This window comes from Mustela erminea, chromosome 10 (assembly GCF_009829155.1).
Source record: "Mustela erminea isolate mMusErm1 chromosome 10, mMusErm1.Pri, whole genome shotgun sequence".
Classification (NCBI taxonomy): Eukaryota; Metazoa; Chordata; class Mammalia; order Carnivora; family Mustelidae; genus Mustela; species Mustela erminea.
This window is the reverse complement of record NC_045623.1, coordinates 30,761,348-30,779,070: the sequence shown is the minus strand read 5'-3', so window position 1 is coordinate 30,779,070 and position 17,723 is coordinate 30,761,348.

Here is a 17,723-nt window from a genome sequence, read left to right as displayed (position 1 = left end):
TTGTGTAAGAATTTACAGGACTCTGATGGAGAAACTGATGGCTTCATAAAACTACTAACAAAGATCAAGATCAACAAAAATTAATTATGTAGGACTGAATAAACTGAGGAGTATGATTATAATTTGTAATGCTTTTTGTTAGAAATTTTGCTGGTTTTTAATCTTTTGTTTTCCAGATGTAAGAAAATCTTTTCTCTTAAGCTATGATTTATAGGTTATAACTAAGCAACCTAGTGAAATGGATGCATTCCTGGAAACCTAAATTTCCAAAACTGAAACAGGAAGAAATTGACAACTTGAATAGACCAGTATCTAGTAATGAGATTGAAGGAGTGATCAAAAACCTCCCAAAAAACAAGAGCCCAGGACCTGATGGATTCCGTAGAATTGTACCAAACATTGAAAGAAGAAATAATACCTATTCTCCTGAAGTTGTTTCAAAAAAATATAAACAGAAGGAAAATTTCCAGACTCTTTTTTATGAAGCCAACATTATCCTGATCCCCAAACCAGGCAAAGACCCCACCAAAAAGGAGGATTTCAGACCAATATCCCTGATGAACATGGATGCTAAGATTCTCAACAAGATCCTAGCTAAGAGGATCCAACAGTACATTAAAAACATTATCCACCATGACCAGGTGGGATTTATCCCTGGGATGCAAGCGTGGTTCAACATTCACAAATCAATCAATGTGACAGAACAAATCAATAAGAGAAGAGAGAAGAACCACATGGTCCTCTCAATTGATGCAGAAAAAACATTTGACAAGATAGATCATCCGTTCCTGATTAAAATGATTCAAAGTTTAGGGATAGAGGGAACACTCAACTTCATAAAATCTATCTATGAAAAACCCAAAGTGAATATCATTCTCAATGGGGAAAAGCTGACAGCCTTCCCTTTGAGATCAGGAACACGACAAGGATGTTCATTCTTGCCACTGTTGTTCAACATAGTACTAGAAGTCCTAGCAACAGCAATCAGACAACAAAAAGAAGTAAAAGGTATTCAAACTGGCAATGAAGAAGTCAAACTCTCTCTCTTTGCAGATGACATGATACTTTATATGGAAAACCTGAAAGACTCCACCTCCAAACTACTAGAACTCATATAGCAACTCAGTAATGTGGCAGGATACAAAATCAATGTACAGAAATCAGTTGCTTTCTTATACACTAACAATGAAAATATAGAAGGAGAAATTAGAGAATTGATTCTATTTACTATAGCACCAAGAACCATAAGATACCTGGGAATAAACCTAACCAAAGAGGTAAAGGATCTGTATTCGAGGAACTACAGAACACTCATTAAAGAAATTGAAGAAGACAAAAAAAGATGGAAGACCATTCCATGCTCATGGATTGGAAGAATAAGCTATGACTTAAAGAAATTTGGTAAATTACACCTTTGGAAGCAGAACTGAATAATTTATCTTTTTTTCCCCTATCCAATCCCTCCAGAATTTGGAAATTCTCAATGAGTTTTCTTATGCTTTCATGGCCGTATATTTGCATAATTTCAATAAGAATCTGTTCTCCTTAGAACAGAACACAATTGGAAACACTGGTTATATAACAAGGTTTTTGATTGGAATATCCTATTTGAGAGAGACATGCATAGATTCAGATATGACCAGACAGCTTTTAGGAGCTAAGGTTGACTGTTTGGAGCCAATAAGCATCTTGGAAATATCAGCTTGATTCTTTGCTTACAGGGTTCCTAGCATCCTTGCTGGGTGAGCACATCACTTCCTAGAAGGATCAAGAACCTCATGATAGTCTGAGAACATCAAAAAGATAATAAGTAACCCAAATCTATAGCTTTTGCAGGTGAAGTCTGATGGCTAGTATTTGGCTTGGCTTCTAAACTATGAAAGGCTGTTAAAAGTTCAATCTGAGATTGTTTATGAAAAGCCCCAGCAAAGCAAATTTGTAAGAGTCTATATGACAAATCACTATTCTTGCTGCACTGATGTAAATAATCAAGACAATTTTATTGAAATTAGACTTCAAATTAGTCTTACTCTGGTTGTCACTGATAGAAATTGGGGTAACTATGGAGAGAAAAATGTTTCCGTTGAAACTATAATATATACTTCTGCACATTAGATTCTAGTTCTGTTCATTATTTTTGAGGTTCCATTTTCTATAAACTAGACTAGATCTTGAATTCTTCCAGTTTCCTCCAATGTCTAGCTACAATATCCAATCTAACATTCCCCTTTGTTTTATTTGAAATTGAAAACCAATAACTTCACTTTTTTCCTGAGGCTACAATAGCTCTTATATAGACAATCTTCCTGTCTGTTGCTGTATGGGCAGGCCACTCAAAATGTCAAGAGTTTATAAAGCTTCAGGAAAATTTATCAGATTACCACTGCCTGACCTCACTCCACCCAAAGATGCCTCAATCCTGACATCTAGAAATCTTCTCAGCTGGTTACCTTTGCAACTGGCACATAATTTGTTCCAGTCATTAACCATTATTTTTCCTTATTTCCATAGAAATGCCTCTTATTTAATTCAGGTATAGCACCATAGCCCTAACTTTGGGAACACACCTGCATCACTGCCTCCTGAAATGAGTTTAACTGAACTGACTCATTTTCAGAACTAAAAATCTACCAGCTTAGTTTTTTAGGACTTGGAACTTCTGAGGAATTTGCAAAGGAGGGAAGTGTAGGGGCCTGGGGTAGGCCACCCCAAAAGGTGCCACCTGGGCATATTGATTATTTTGAATTAAAATTATTAAGCAGCCAGTGCTTGAAAAACACTCTGACCCGCCTTTGCCCATGAAATGTACCTTCCATGGCTCTACCAGGAGGCAGAAGGGCAGAGAAAAGGAATTCAGGGCCAAGTAGTCTGTATAAACAAGCCTGGCTATTTTTACTAATTTATTACCCCAGCCCAAATCCTGTTTAGGATTTCTTACCAACTGAAGCTCCTGAACAAAAGAACACAATTGTCCTGTTAATTCCTCATAGGGATGTATTTCTTTGTCTAAAATGTACAAAAGCTTTGGTCATTCTTTGGGTCTCCATGTCATCGTTGGGTCCCCGTGCATATGTAATAAACCATAATAGGTTTTTTTTCACACCTATTAATCTGTTTTATCTGTTATTAATCTGTTTTATGCCAATTCAATTTTTAGATCAGCTATAAAAAAAACTTAAAGGGTAGAAAAATATCTTCTTGGAAACCAGTCATTGAGCCTCCCAGTAATTACTCAATGAAGGGTACCCCAGCCATCTTTCCTGGACCCACCCTAGCAAAACAGTCTCCAGGGTTGCCTGCAGGAAGAATGTGTGCTTTTATATAGTTGGGACTTAGATTTAGGCAGATGTCATGGATCCCCAAAACCCACTCTTGACACCTGGACTCCTCTGATACATGCACGGTTCCAGGCCCCTTGACCTGGACCTGTGCAGCTTGTGCACAGATGGCTGCCCTTGAGCACTTGGGGCCCTCCAGGCCTAGAGAGCTCTGGCTGGTCCCCAGCACCTGTGTACCCTCTAGAATGAAAGAAGCCCATCTCCAAATATTGCAGCTTTAAATAGGAGATAATCAGTCTCTAATTGGACTGCCTGATGGGGTCTTGGGGTTCTCCAGTAACCAAGGCTCCCAGGAGATCCCAAGAGGATACGGGTGTGGGGCCATCTTCCTGACCCCACCCCAGCAAGGCAGTGTGGTTTCCTCCAGATCTGCCTTCACGGGAATATGTGCATTTGTGTAGGTTAGGGCTGGGAATTAGGCAGATGGCAGTTACCCCACAATAGCCCTCCCCAGTAACCAGGCTTCTCCCGACAATGTAAGAACTTCATCAAGGTGTTTCTGTAATAAAACATATATTGAACACTGTTGGGAAAGGCAGGAAGACAATAGCAAATATGCCCCAGTCACTAAACCAACCAAAATTACTCAAGAATTGGTTTAGGGATAGTATGGACTATATGTTAACTTCTTTGGATCCCTGAAGACCCCTGAAGACTTAGTCTGGACAAATCTTAAAATGAAGATAGCTTAAAATGTTGTCCTGATCACTTAATCCATTAAGTTATAGCCTATATTTTAAAAAAGCGGGGATGCCTGGGTGGCTCACTGGGTTAAACCTCTGCCTTTGGCACAGGTCATAGTCCCAGGGTCCTGGGATCAAGCCCTGCATCATGCTCTCTGCTCAGTGAGGAGCCTGCTTCCTCCTCTCTCTCTGCCTTCCTCTGCCTACTTGTGACCTCTCCCTGTCAAGTAAATAAAATCTTACCAAAAAAAAAAAAAAAAAGCAAAGCAGTGGGGAGCTGGCTGGCTCAGTGGAGCTTACGACTCTTGATCTCAGGGTCATGAGTTCAAGCCTCACATTGAGGGTAGAGTTGAACTTAAAAGAGAAGCAAAAAAGGAAAACATTCTAGTGCTCTTATTAGGTGCATTAAGTAATAGATGCTGATAAGATGAAAGGAAAAGTACTAGAACAAAAAGTGCCTGCGTGGTTCAGTTGGTTAAGCATTTTCCTTTGGCTTATGTCATGATCCCATGGTCCTGGGGATCGAGCCCTGCATCCGGCTCCTTGCTCAGTGGAGAGTCTACTTCTCCCTCTCCATCTGCCCCTCCACTCATGTTCTCACTTTCTCTAAAAAACAAAAAAACAAAACAAAAAACAAAAATACAAGTGATCTCCAGGGGCACCTGGGTGGCTCAGTGGTTAAGCCTCTGCCTTTGGCTCAGGTCATGATCCCAGGGTCCTGGAATGGAGCTCTGCATTGGGCTCCCTGCTCAGCGGGAAGCCTCCTTCTCCCTCTCCCTCTGTCCCTGCTTGTGTTTCTCTCCTGCTGTGTCTCTCTCTGTCAAATAAAATTTTAAAAATCTTAAAAAAAAAAAAAAAGTGATCTCCAGAGTAGGAGGAAACCTACTCTAGGAAACCTAGAGCCTTTTGCTCTTAAGGACAACAATCCATACACTGAGGAGGAGGATTTTATTTTTTTATTTTAATAAACATACAATGTATTTTTATCCCCAGGGGTACAGGTCTGTGAATCGCCAGGTTTACACACTTCACAGCACTCACCATAGCACATACCCTCCCCAATGTCTATAACCCCACCTCCCTTCCCCCCTCTCCCATCCCTCCTCCCCCCTCTCCCAACCCCCGCCCCAGCAACCCTCAGTTTGTTTTGTGACATTAGGAGTCATTTATGGTTTGTCTCCCTCCCAATCCCATCTTAGTATATGTGCTGCCGAAGCGAGCACTCTCCCAATCCCATCTTGTTTCATTGATTCTTCTCCTACCCCCTTAACCTCCCCATGTTGCATCTCCACTTCCTTGTATCAGGGAGATCATATGATAGTTGTCTTTCTCCGAATGACTTATTTCACTAAGCATGATACCCTCTAGTTCCATTCACGTCGTCGCAAATGGCAAGATTTCATTTCTTTTGATGGCTGTATAATATTCCATTGTGTATATATACCACATCTTCTTTATCCATTTATCTGTTGATGGACATCTAGGTTTTTTCCATAGTTTGGCTATTGTAGACATTGCTGCTATAAACATTCAGGTGCACGTGCCCCTTCAGATCGTTACATTTGTATCTTTAGGGTAAATACCCAGTAGTGCAATTGCTGGGTCATAGGGTAGTTCTATTTTCAACATTTTGAGGAACCTCCATGCTGTTTTCCAGAGTGGTTGCACCAGCTTGCATTCCCACCAACAGTGTAGGAGGGTTCCCCTTTCTCCGCATCCTTGCCAGCATCTGTCATTTCCTGACTTGTTAATTTTAGCCTTTCTGACTGGTGTGAGGTGATATCTCATTGTGGTTTTGATTTGTATTTCCCTGATGCCGAGTGATGTGGAGCACTTTTTCATGTGTCTTTTGGCCATCTGGATGTCGTCTTTGCAGAAATGTCTGTTCATGTCTTCTGCCCATTTCTTGATTGGATTTATTTGTTCTTTGGGTATTGAGTTTGCTAAGTTCTTTATAGATTTGGACACTAGCCCTTTATCTGATATGTCATTTGCAAATATCTTCTCCCATTCTGTCTGTTGTCTTTTGGTTTTGTTAACTGTTTCCTTTGCTGTGCAAAAGCTTTTAATCTTGATGAAATCCCAAGAGTTCATTTTTGCCCTTGCTTCCCTTGCCTTTGGCAATGTTCCTAGGAAGAAGTTGCTGTGGCTGAGGTCGAAGAGGTTGCTTCCTGTGTTCTCCTCAAGGGTTTTGATGGATCCCTGTCTCACATTGAGGTCTTTCATCCATTTTGAGTCTATTTTTGTGTGTGGTGTGAGGAAATGGTCCAGTTTCATTCTTCTGCATGTGGCTGTCCAATTTTTCCAACACCAGTTGTTGAAGAGACTGTCTTTTTTCCATTGGACATTCTTTCCTGCTTTGTTGAAGATTAGTTGACCATAGAGTTGAGGGTCTATTTCTGGGCTCTCTATTCTGTTCCATTGATCTATGTGTCTGTTTTTGTGCCAGTACCATGCTGTCTTGTTGATGACAGCTTTGTAATAGAGCTTGAAGTCCAGAATTGTGATGCCCCCAACTTTGGCTTTCTTTTTCAATATTCCTTTGGCTATTCAAGGTCCTTTCTGGTTCCATATAAATTTTAGAATTATTTGTTCCATTTCTTTGAAAAAAAAAAAGGATGGTATTTTGATAGGAATTGCATTAAATGTGTAGATTGCTTTAGGTAGCATAGACATTTTCACAATATTTGTTCTTCCAATCCAGGAGCATGGAACATTTTTCCATTTCTTTGTGTCTTCCTCAAATTCTTTCATGAGTACTTTATAGGTTTCTGAGTATAGATTATTAGCTTCTTTGGGTAGGTTTATTTCTAGGTATCTTATGGTTTTGGGTGCAATTGTAAATGGGATTGACTCCTTAATTTCTCTTTCTTCTGTCTTGTTGTTGGTATAGAGAAATGCAACTGATTTCTGTGTATTGATTTTATATCCTGACACTTTATTGAATTCCTGTACAAGTTCTAGCAGTTTTGGAGTGGACTCTTTTGGGTTTTCCACATATAGTATCATATCATCTGCAAAGAGTGATAGTTTGATGTCTTATTTGTTGATTTGGATGCATTTAATTTCATTTTGTTGTCTGATTGCTGAGGCTAGGACTTCTAGTACTATGTTGAAAAGCAGTGGTGGTTATGGACATCCCTGCCGTGTTCCTGACCTTAGCAGAAAAGCTTTCAGTTTTTCTCCATTGAGAATGATATTTGCGGTGGGTTTTTCATAGATGGCTTTGATAATATTGAGGTATGTGTCCTCTATCCCTACACTCTGAGGAGTTTTGAAGGGATGTTGTACCTTGTCAAATGCTTTTTCAGCATCTATTGAGAGTATCATATGGTTCTTGTTCTTTCTTTTATTAATGTGTTGTATCACATTGATTGATTTGTGGATGTTGAACCAATCTTGCAGCCCTGGAATAAATCCCACTTGGTCGTGGTGAATAATCCTTTTAATGTACTGTTGAATCCTATTGGCTAGTGTTTTGGTGAGAATTTTCGCATCTGTGTTCATCAACTATATTGGTCTGTAGTTCTCTTTTTTGATGGGATCCTTGTCTGGTTTTGGGATCAAGGTGATGCTGGCCTCATAAAATGAGTTTGGAAGTTTTCCTTCCATTTCTATTTTTTGGAACAGTTTCAGGAGAATAGGAATTAATTCTTCTTTAAATGTTTGGTAGAATTCCCCTGGGAAGCCATCAGGCCCTGGGCTTTTGTTTGTTTGGAGATTTTTGATGACTATTTCAATCTTCTTACTGGCTATGGGTCTGTTCAGGTTTTCTATTTCTTCCTGGTTCAGTTGTGGTAGTTTATATGTCTCTAGGAATGCATCCATTTCTTCCAGATTGTCAAATTTGTTGGCATAGAGTTGCTCATAGTATGTTCTTATAATTGTTTGTATTTCTTTGGTGTTAGTTGTGATCTCTCCTCTTTCTTTCATGATTTTATTTATTTGGGTCCTTTCTCTTTTCTTTTTGATAAGTCTGGCCAGGGGTTTGTGAATCTTATTAATTCTTTCAAAGAACCAGCTCCTAGATTCGTTGATTTGTTCTATTGGGTTTTTGTTGTTGTTGTTGTTTGTTTGTTTGTTTCTATTTCATTGATTTCTGCTCTGATCTTTGTGATTTCTCTTCTTCTACTGGGTTTAGGCTTTCTTTCTTGTTCTATCTCCAGCTCCTTTAGGTGTAGGGTTAGGTTGTGTACTTGAGACCTTTCTTGTTTCTTGAGAAAGGCTTGTACTGCTATATATTTTCCTCTCAGGACTGCCTTTGTTGTGTCCCACAGATTTTGAACCATTGTGTTTTCATTATCATTTGTTTCCATGAAATTTTTCAATTCTTCTTTAATTTCCTGGTTGACCCATTCATTCTTTAGAAGGATGCTGTTTAGTCTCCATGTATTTGGGTTCTTTCCAACTTTCCTCTTGTGATTGAGTTCTAGCTTCAGAGCATTGTGGTCTGAAAATATGTAGGGAATGATCCCAATCTTTTGATACCAGCTGAGACCTGACTTATGACCCAGGATGTGATCTATTCTGGAGAATGTTCCATGTGCACTAGAGAAGAATGTGTATTCTGTTGCTTTGGGATGGAATGTTCTGAATATATCTGTGATGTCCCTCTGATCCAGTGTGTCATTTAAGGCCTTTATTTCCTTGTTGATCTTTTGCTTGGATGATCTGTCCATTTCAGTGAGGGGAGTGTTGAAGTCCCCTACTATTATTGTATTATTGTTGATGTATTTCTTTGATTTTGTTATTAATTGGTTTATATAGTTGGATGCTCCCACGTTAGGAGCATAGATATTTAAAATTGTTAGATCTTCTTGTTGGAAAGACCCTTTGAGTATGATATAGTGTCCTTCCTCATCTCTTATTATAGTCTGGCTTAAAATCTATTTGATCTGATATAAGGATTGCCACCTCTGCTTTCTTCTGATGCCCATCAGCATGGTAAACTGTTTTCCATACCCTCACTTTAAATCTGGAGGTGTCTTTGGGTCTAAAATGGGTTTCTTGTAGGCAACATATAGGTGGGTTTTGTTTTTTTAATCCATTCTGATACTCTGTGTCTTTTGATTGGGGCATTTAGCCCATTAACATTCAGGGTAACTATTGAGAGATATGAATTTAGTGCCATTGTATTGTCTGTGAGGTGACTGTTACTGTATATTGTCTCTGTTCCTTTCTGATCTACTACTTTTAGGATCTCTCTTTGCTTAGAGGCCCCCTTTCAATATTTCCTGTAGAGTTGGTTTGGTGTTTTCAAATTCTTTCCGTTTTTGTTTCTCCTGGAAGCTTTTTATCTCTCCTTCTATTTTCAATGATAGCCTAGCTGGATATAGTATTCTTGGCTGCATGTTTTTCTTGTTTAGTGCTCTGAATATATCATGCCAGCTCTTTCTGGCCTGTCAAGTCTCTGTGGATAAGTCTGCTGCCAATCTAATATTTTTACCATTGTATGTTACAAACTTCTTTTCCTGGGCTGCTTTCAGGATTTTCTCTTTGTCACTAAAACTTGTAAATTTTACTATTAGGTAACGGGGTGTGGGCCTATTCTTGTTGATTTTGAGGGGGTTCTCTGCACCCTCTGGATTTTGATGCTTGTTCCCTTTGCCATATTAGGGAAATTCTTTCCCTAATTCTTTCCTAAATTCTTTCCCTAAATTCTCTCCAATATACCTTCTGCTCCCCTCTCTCTTCTTCTTCTGGAATCGCAATTATTCTAATGTTGTTTTGTCTTATGGTGTCACTTATCTCTCGAATTCTCCCCTCATGGTCCAGTAGCTGTTTGTCCCTCCTTTGCTCAGCTTCTTTATTCTCTGTCATTTGGTCTTCTATATCACTAATTCTTTCTTCTGCCTCATTTATCCTAGCAGTGAGAACCTCCATTTTGGATTGTACTTCATTCATAGCTTTTTAAATTTCAACTTGGTTAGATTTTAGTTCTTTTATTTCTCCAGAGAGGGCTTTTATATCTCCCAAGAGGGTTTCTCTAATATCTTCCATGCCTTTTTCGAGCCCGGCTAGAACCTTGAGAATCTTCATTCTGAACTCTAGATCTGACATATTACCAATGTCTGTATTGATTAGGTCCCTAGCCTTTGGTACTGTCTCTTGTTCTTTTTTTTTGTGGTGAAATTTTCTGCCTTGTCATTTTGTCCAGATAAGAGTATATGAAGGAGCGAGTAAAATACTAAAAGGGTGGCAAAAACCCCAGGAAAATACACTTTAACCAAATCAGAAGAGACCCCAAATTGTGGGGGGGAGATAGGTGATAAAAAGAGGTTCAGAGAAAAAAAAAAAAAGAAACAATTAAAAAAAGAAAACAAATAAAGAAAAATATAAAAAAAAGAAAAAATATATATATTAGATAAACTAGTTAAAAAACATTAAAAAAGAAAAGGGTAAAAGTTAAAAAAATTAGCAGAAGAAAAAAAATTGAAAAGAAAAAATATTAAATTAACTGCAAGACTAAAGAATCATGGGGAGAAAGCCATGAGTTTTATGTTCTTCTTTCTCCTCCTCTGGAATTCCACTGCTCTCCTTGGTATTGAAACCGCACTCCTTGGTAGGTGAACTTGGTCCTGGCTGGATTTCTTTTTGGTCTTCTGGGGGAGGGGCCTGTTGTAGTGATTCTCAAGTGTCTTTGCCCCAGGCGGAATTTCACTGCCCTTACTACGGGGCGGTCCGCTAGTCTTTGTTTTGGGGAGCTTTTGTTCCCTGAGCGCTTTCCATAGAGTTCTGGAGGACGGGAATGAAAATGGCGGCCTCCCAGTCTCCAGTGCAGAGGAGCCGAGAACTTTGAGCCCCCTTCCTCAGTGCGCCCTCAGAGAGAAGAGCCCAATCACTCCCATCTCCCTGGCCTCCAGCCACGCTCTGACCTCACCAAGCCTACGACCGGTTCAAGGTAACCCCAAGCTGAGAGCTCACTCCTCGGCTCTGTTGCTCTAGCCAGCTTCCCCGTTCTAATACCTGCAAGCTCTGTGACACTCAGACACCCCCGGCCCTTCTGTGATCCTGTGGGACCTGGGGCCATGCTGACCCCGCGTGGACTTCACCCTGGTTTAGCCTCTGGAGCGATGTCCCTCAGTGGAACAGACTTTTAAACGTCCTGATTTTGTGCTCCGTTGCTCTGCCGCTTGCCGGGAGCCAGCCCCTCCCCCCGCGTTCTATCTTCCCATTGCTTTGGATTCACTTCCCTGCCAGTCTTACCTTTCAGAAAGTGGTTGATTTTCTGTTTCTAGAATTGCTGTTCTTCTTCTCTTCACTCTCCCATTGGATTTGTAGGTGTTTTCAATGGTTAGATAGGCTATCTAGCTGATCTCCTGCTACCTGATGTCGTCTCAGCCTGCTACTTCTCCGCCATCTTGACTCTGACCTCCCTTAATCCATGGAGCAGTGTGGTTTAAGGACACCAGTGTGCCCCAGAATTCTCAAAGAGAATCCTAGAAACTTCTTATTAGAGGAGGAGGATTTTTTAAATCCTTTTAGCCCTGGTAACTTTAACTTACTAGATTTGAGGACTATGAAAATACACAAAACTATAATCAGAGACACTGGAGGGGGAGCTTATTCCAGACAAGAAATGACAAAAATTAGAATGGAATTCCAAGAGACTGATTTGGACCAAAAAAACCCAGTGGCTATAAATAGTCCAAAGTAGGACTAACCTGGTTCTCAAAGGAATAGAGACTGCACAACTTGGACCCATTACACAGATGCTAAATTTAATCAACATCTCAGAGCATCTGGAGAAAATAGTACTAATTTACAAAGATCTTTGTTTGACAGAATAGTAGCCACCTGGAGGTTAAGATGGCTTATACCTAATATGGCCCTAAGATGTCCCTTAAGACATCTCCGTGGAAAATATCTGGGGAATCTACTAATGTAATAATGAAATTAGGACTATTAACTATGACTTATGTTAGGGGATAGACACCCTCATCATTACATGAAAAAGTGACAGAATAAAATAAAAAGGTCCTTTTTCCATTTGCAATGACTTGGATGGGGCTAGAGTATTTTGCTAAGTGAAATAAGACAGAGAAAAAGAAATACTATAGGATTTCACTCATGTGGAATTTAAAAACAAAAGAGCAAAGCAGGAAAAAAGCAGAGAGAGGCAAACCTAGAAACAGACCCTTAACTATAGAAAACAAACTGATGGTTACCAGAGGGGAGTTTGGTGGAAGGATGGATTAAATAGGTTACAGGGATTGAGAAGCGCACTTGTGGTGGTGAGCACCAGCTGTTGTGTGGAAGTGTTGAATAACTGTATTGTACACCTGAGACTAATACTACATTGTTAACTGGAGTTTACGAAAAACTTAAATAGAAAGGTCATTCTTAAAGCTATACCCCACAGAACAGAACAACATTATTAACAGTTATTTGCAGTTGCCAGAAACACAGGAAACTGATTGACTGGATAAGAACAGCTGAGGAACTAAGATAAAGGCTATAATTTTAACACTCACATATATGGATAGAAAAGGCCTTTACTTAATATAAATGGGCCTAATCAAAATGGACCATAAAAGCCTAAGCCCACAAGGCCCTACTGGCCACCTTAACTATTTAGACCACTACACTGTAAAACAAATTATAAAAATAGAAACCCCAGAAATAGGTGCCTGGGTAGCTCAGTTGGCTGAGCGTCTAACTCTTGATTTTGGCTCAGGTCATGATCTTAGGGTCTTGGATCAAGCCCCTGCATTGGGCTTCATGCCTTTCCCGTGGTCCCTCCCTTGGCCTCTCTCTGTCTCTCAAGGAAATAAACAAAATCTTTTTAAAAAGATAGAGAAAACCCAGAAACTACTTGTGGTGGCAAAGAAATAGAAATAAAGAATCTTTTAGAGTAAATAGATCTACGAATAGAAACCCATATGTAGGGGCGCCTGGGTGGTTCAATGGGTTAAAGCCTCTGCCTTCGGCTCAGGTCATGATTCCAGGGTCTTGGGATCGAGCCCCACATCGGGCTCTCTGCTTAGCAGGGAGCCTGCTTCCCTTCCTCTCTCTCTGCCTGCCTCTCTGCCTACTTGTGATCTCTGCCTGTCAAACAAACAAACAAAAGAAACCCATATGTAGACCCACTAACTCAGTATAAGTAATAGAATAACTTCATTAAAAACCAACTGCACCTATGTTACACTAACTATAGAAACCCTCTTGTATATAAAAATACATATACCACTCTGTTTTTAGATACAGAGTCCCAAGTAAAAATGATTACAAGGATAGTCTAGTAATTTAGAAAAATTTAACAATAAAAAGGGACTAATGAAGGATTTGGAGAAAAATCAACCTAAGGGATGTGAGTGCATAGACTGGTGATAGACCACTCATTAAGGCTATAGGTTTCTATAAATCAATCAACCAATCACTTTGGGGCTGCCTGGGTGGTTCGGCCAGTTAAGCATCCAATTCTTGATTTCAGCTCAGGTCTTGATCCCAGGGTCTGAGTTCAAGCCCCATGTTCAGCTCCACATTGGGCATGGAGTCCACTTTAAAAAAATAAGTAAAAATACGGCCTATGGTTTCACAGGTCTCAATTTAGAAAACATGCTTGGAATGAAAGTCACAGGACATTTTCCAATTAAGGGAAAAATTCAGGAACTCCTAAAGGAACTAATTATTGCCTACTATTTCACCATATAATAACCCAATCCACCCTTAAAAACACAGATTATAGGAATTTAAACAAAACTCCCCCCAAATTGAGGGAGCACTCCTAGATACAGGAGCTATCATAAACAGTATCACCACTGGATCCAGAACTCATTACACAGTGACAGACTTACCTGACATGTTCTTTGCTATTCTAGTCAATGAGGAAAATCAAACCAAGATTGCAGGTACGTGAGAAGGCAGGCAATATAAGTTTACTAGATTACCACAAGGATAAATTAGCAGACTAGTAATAGCCCACAACACTCTAACACAAGACAAACAGGCTGTTCATGAAAATTCAACATACACACAAACCAGTATTTCCTTTATTAATGATACTCCTATTTCTGGTGATAACTTGGAAGAACAAACTAGCATCAAAAGTTGAATTAACTGAATTCTTTACACTCAGAGGATGGACAATCAACCCAAGTGAGGTCCAAAAACTCCACACTACTACAGAATTTTTAGGCATAATTTGGTCCTCTGAAGGCAGATAAATACCAGACCAAGTCATAAACCAAACAGATTGCATACCAACTCCTATCACAAAAAAAGCAGATCAGAAACTGATAGGACTGCATGTATACTGGAAACAAACATATCACATATGGGGATATATTAAAACACATTTATAAAATAGCTAAGAAGATTAGGGAATTTAGATGGGCAGAAACTCAAGAGGCAGCCTTTACTTATTTAAAAAAAATGTCAGAACATCTAGTACATTATCACCAAATAAAGAGGATTCCAAACATAAACTATATTTAGAGTACCTAAATTCACAAGGGTTTGCAACATGTTATTATGGACTGAACCACTGCAGATTCCCAAATTTTACCCAATTGGATTTTGGTCTAAGAATTTCTCATGGTCGAGAACAGATACCCGCCAACTGAAAGGCTCACTTGGGTAGTCTCTGAGGCCCTACAAAATACAGAGCCACTAGTAGAAAATAAAGTAATTATACTTAAAATCCAATAGCCTATTCTGGAGTAGGTAAAACATATTCAGACCAACAGAGAAAGGAACTACTCCGGCCCAAAAAGTCCTAACATGCAACTGGTATATTTCCAAGCAAGACATATGGATGGAGAATCAACCCTCTGCATTAACTAAGGAGATCTCAGCAATGCCAATGGTGAACTTTACAGAACTTCCAAAGAATGAGCCTCTCCAAACTTGAACAGTCTGGCAATGGGGACCATCCTGGTTTACAGCACTCAACAACGCATGGCTTACAGATGAATTAGCCTCCATGACGCCTTCTGGAATATGCTGGCAGACTGGTTAATCTAACTAATGATGGTCTAATCCTGACAGAATCAGGCTCAGGAGAAGCGGCACAATAAGCTGAACAAAGAGCCATAAAATTGACCATGAACAACCAGGTAGGAAAAATAAGAATGAGCTCTATGTTTTCTTAGACTCATGGGCAACAGCTAATGGAGTAGCTCTTTCATCAGGAACATGGCAGGAAAGTGACTGGAAAGTCAGAAATATGAACATGCAGGATAAGGGCATGTGGCAGAAAAAATCACTGGCTGATCTATCCATATTCATCACACGGGTGTCTGCCCATCAGAAGGATAACTCTGAAGTAATCGAATTTAATAACCAGGTAGACAAACTCACCAAGAAAACTAATGAGGCAAAGATCCCTAAAATTTATCTTAGAATAAAATGATTCACAGGCTAATGAGGAAATCAATTCAAATCGTAACTATAAACAAACAAGAAAAACAGTGGAACATAAAATCTGAATACCAAGATATGCCAATTGACAGGTCAGATCACCAAACGCTGGCACACAGTACTAGAACATGGTTAGAAAAAAGAAACATACGGATACCTGCCAAATTTCAATTAAGATATATGAGAATTGCTGAAAGTGTAAAGCTTGGAGGCCATTGATGAATACTTGAGGTAAGATCAAACCTGACAGACCCTTCCGAATTACAGAGATTGAATACATGGGATCCTTGCCTGTACCATAGAATAAACCATATGCATGCCACTGTACCATGTGGTCAGGAATAGGATCACCCTATCTTTGCAGGAAACATGATAAAAAATCCACCGTCAGAGTGTTAGAAATCTGGATTGCTTGTCATCCCACAATTAGCTTAGGGGACCCACTTCACAGGAAAGCTAATACAAGAATGGGCTAAGGAGCAAGACATAATGTGGAACTTCCACCAGCCCTACAACTCAATCATCTCTGATTCAACTTAAAGGTATAATGGGTTGCTCAAGCAAAAATTAGGTTGCTTACTAACGAACTATATATGAAAGCTTAGACTAAAACAATCTGGGAGGTGGCAAGATTTCTAAACTGCAGATACACAGGGGCACCTGGGTCACTCAGTTGGTTAAGCCTCTGCCTTCAGCTCAGGTCATGATCTCAGGGTCCTGGGATGGAGCCCCGCGTCAGGCGCTCTGCAGCGGAGAGCCTGCTTCTGCCTGCCTCTCTGCCTTTGTGATTTCTCTCTCTCTGTCAAATAAATAAATAAAATCTTAAAAAAAAATAAACTGTAGACACACAAAGAATGGGAAAATTCCTATTAATATTGTAGGCATCAACAGAGATCAGAATTAGCACTAGCAACACCCCAGAATCTAAGTTAAAAGGAAAAGTGTTAATTTAAAAGACATAATGATGTATGTAGTACTGCAAAAATTATTGCACCTGCTACTAATGAAACCTCGTGGGTAACTGAAGGAAAGGACACATTACATCAAATTTTTAAAAATAACATAATGCCTCTGTAGAAATTTCAGGCCTGAAGAATATATTTTATTCTGTCAACACTAGATGCCTAATGTTTATCCTAGCATGGTGCCGGGTGATGATATTTGAGGCAATATTGGGAATAACGGCCATGAAAACCACAGATTTCCTTGAGTAGCAAGAACAAAAAATTAAAAATGCATAGGACACTATCTTTATTTTGCAGGAATTAATGTAGTATGCATCTTTGGCCATACCAAGGTTACTAAATGGGTCAGTGCTGCGTGGCACCAGCTGGACATATTATATTGCCTATTGTGTACTACTGAATGGCACTCTCACTGCTGCTCTGGGTACTCCTCTGATAGCACCAGCAATGGTTGTGCCACCATTCCAAATCAGAATGACAGCTTTTGGTCCAGATCCAACTCCATAGTCTGTGACATCCTCTACTTCCCCTGTGGATCACCCTGCTGGTCACCTTATTGCAACTTAGCATCCCAGCATCACCGAGTCGAACATCCTGACTCCATCTTTTGCTATCAGCATGATCTAGTGACTGGGAAACCTTCAATCAATGGTAAAACAGAACACTTAGAGAAGCCGATGAAGCTGTGGAAACCTTCCACTTCAATCTCTGTAAGAACCAATGAGGATCCTGAACAACCCTATTAGATGCTGATTTGGTGGTTGAAAATTGGCCTGAACTACTAACTGGCTCTTGGTATTACAACCCAGAGCGTATGGTGACCCAGGTACCGACATTTGTACTTTTCCCTTATCTTACTGAATTGAGTGCAGTGTTGAACACAAAGCAGACTCTCTAAAAGTAACCACACTTTAATTCCAAATTTACTCTGTGCACTAGCATTTCATTGTATGAGAGATGCTGCTGGATATGCAAAATGGGCAACTATACCTTATAATATAAATAAGCAAAAAAAAAAAAAGATTATTTACTACACTCCAACTTAATCCATGTTCACTTATTAGAAAATTAACAACAGATCTATGGATGCTATGTCCAGTCATTAAAAGAAGAGGGACAGCTTGTAAGGTGGATGGTAGGCACAGAGAAAACAGCATATCGCACATATCAGTATCCGTGGTGATATACATCAGGCTTCTGCCTCACACCACAGATTTCTACTCAAGAATCTAGGATCTTCTGATAATAAAACATCTCATGCTCATAATAGAACCTAAAATAGTAGCCTATACTTTGATATTTAATACACAGCACTTTGACATTTAATACACAGCACTTTGACATTTAATACACAGCACTTTCAAGCCAGATATAGA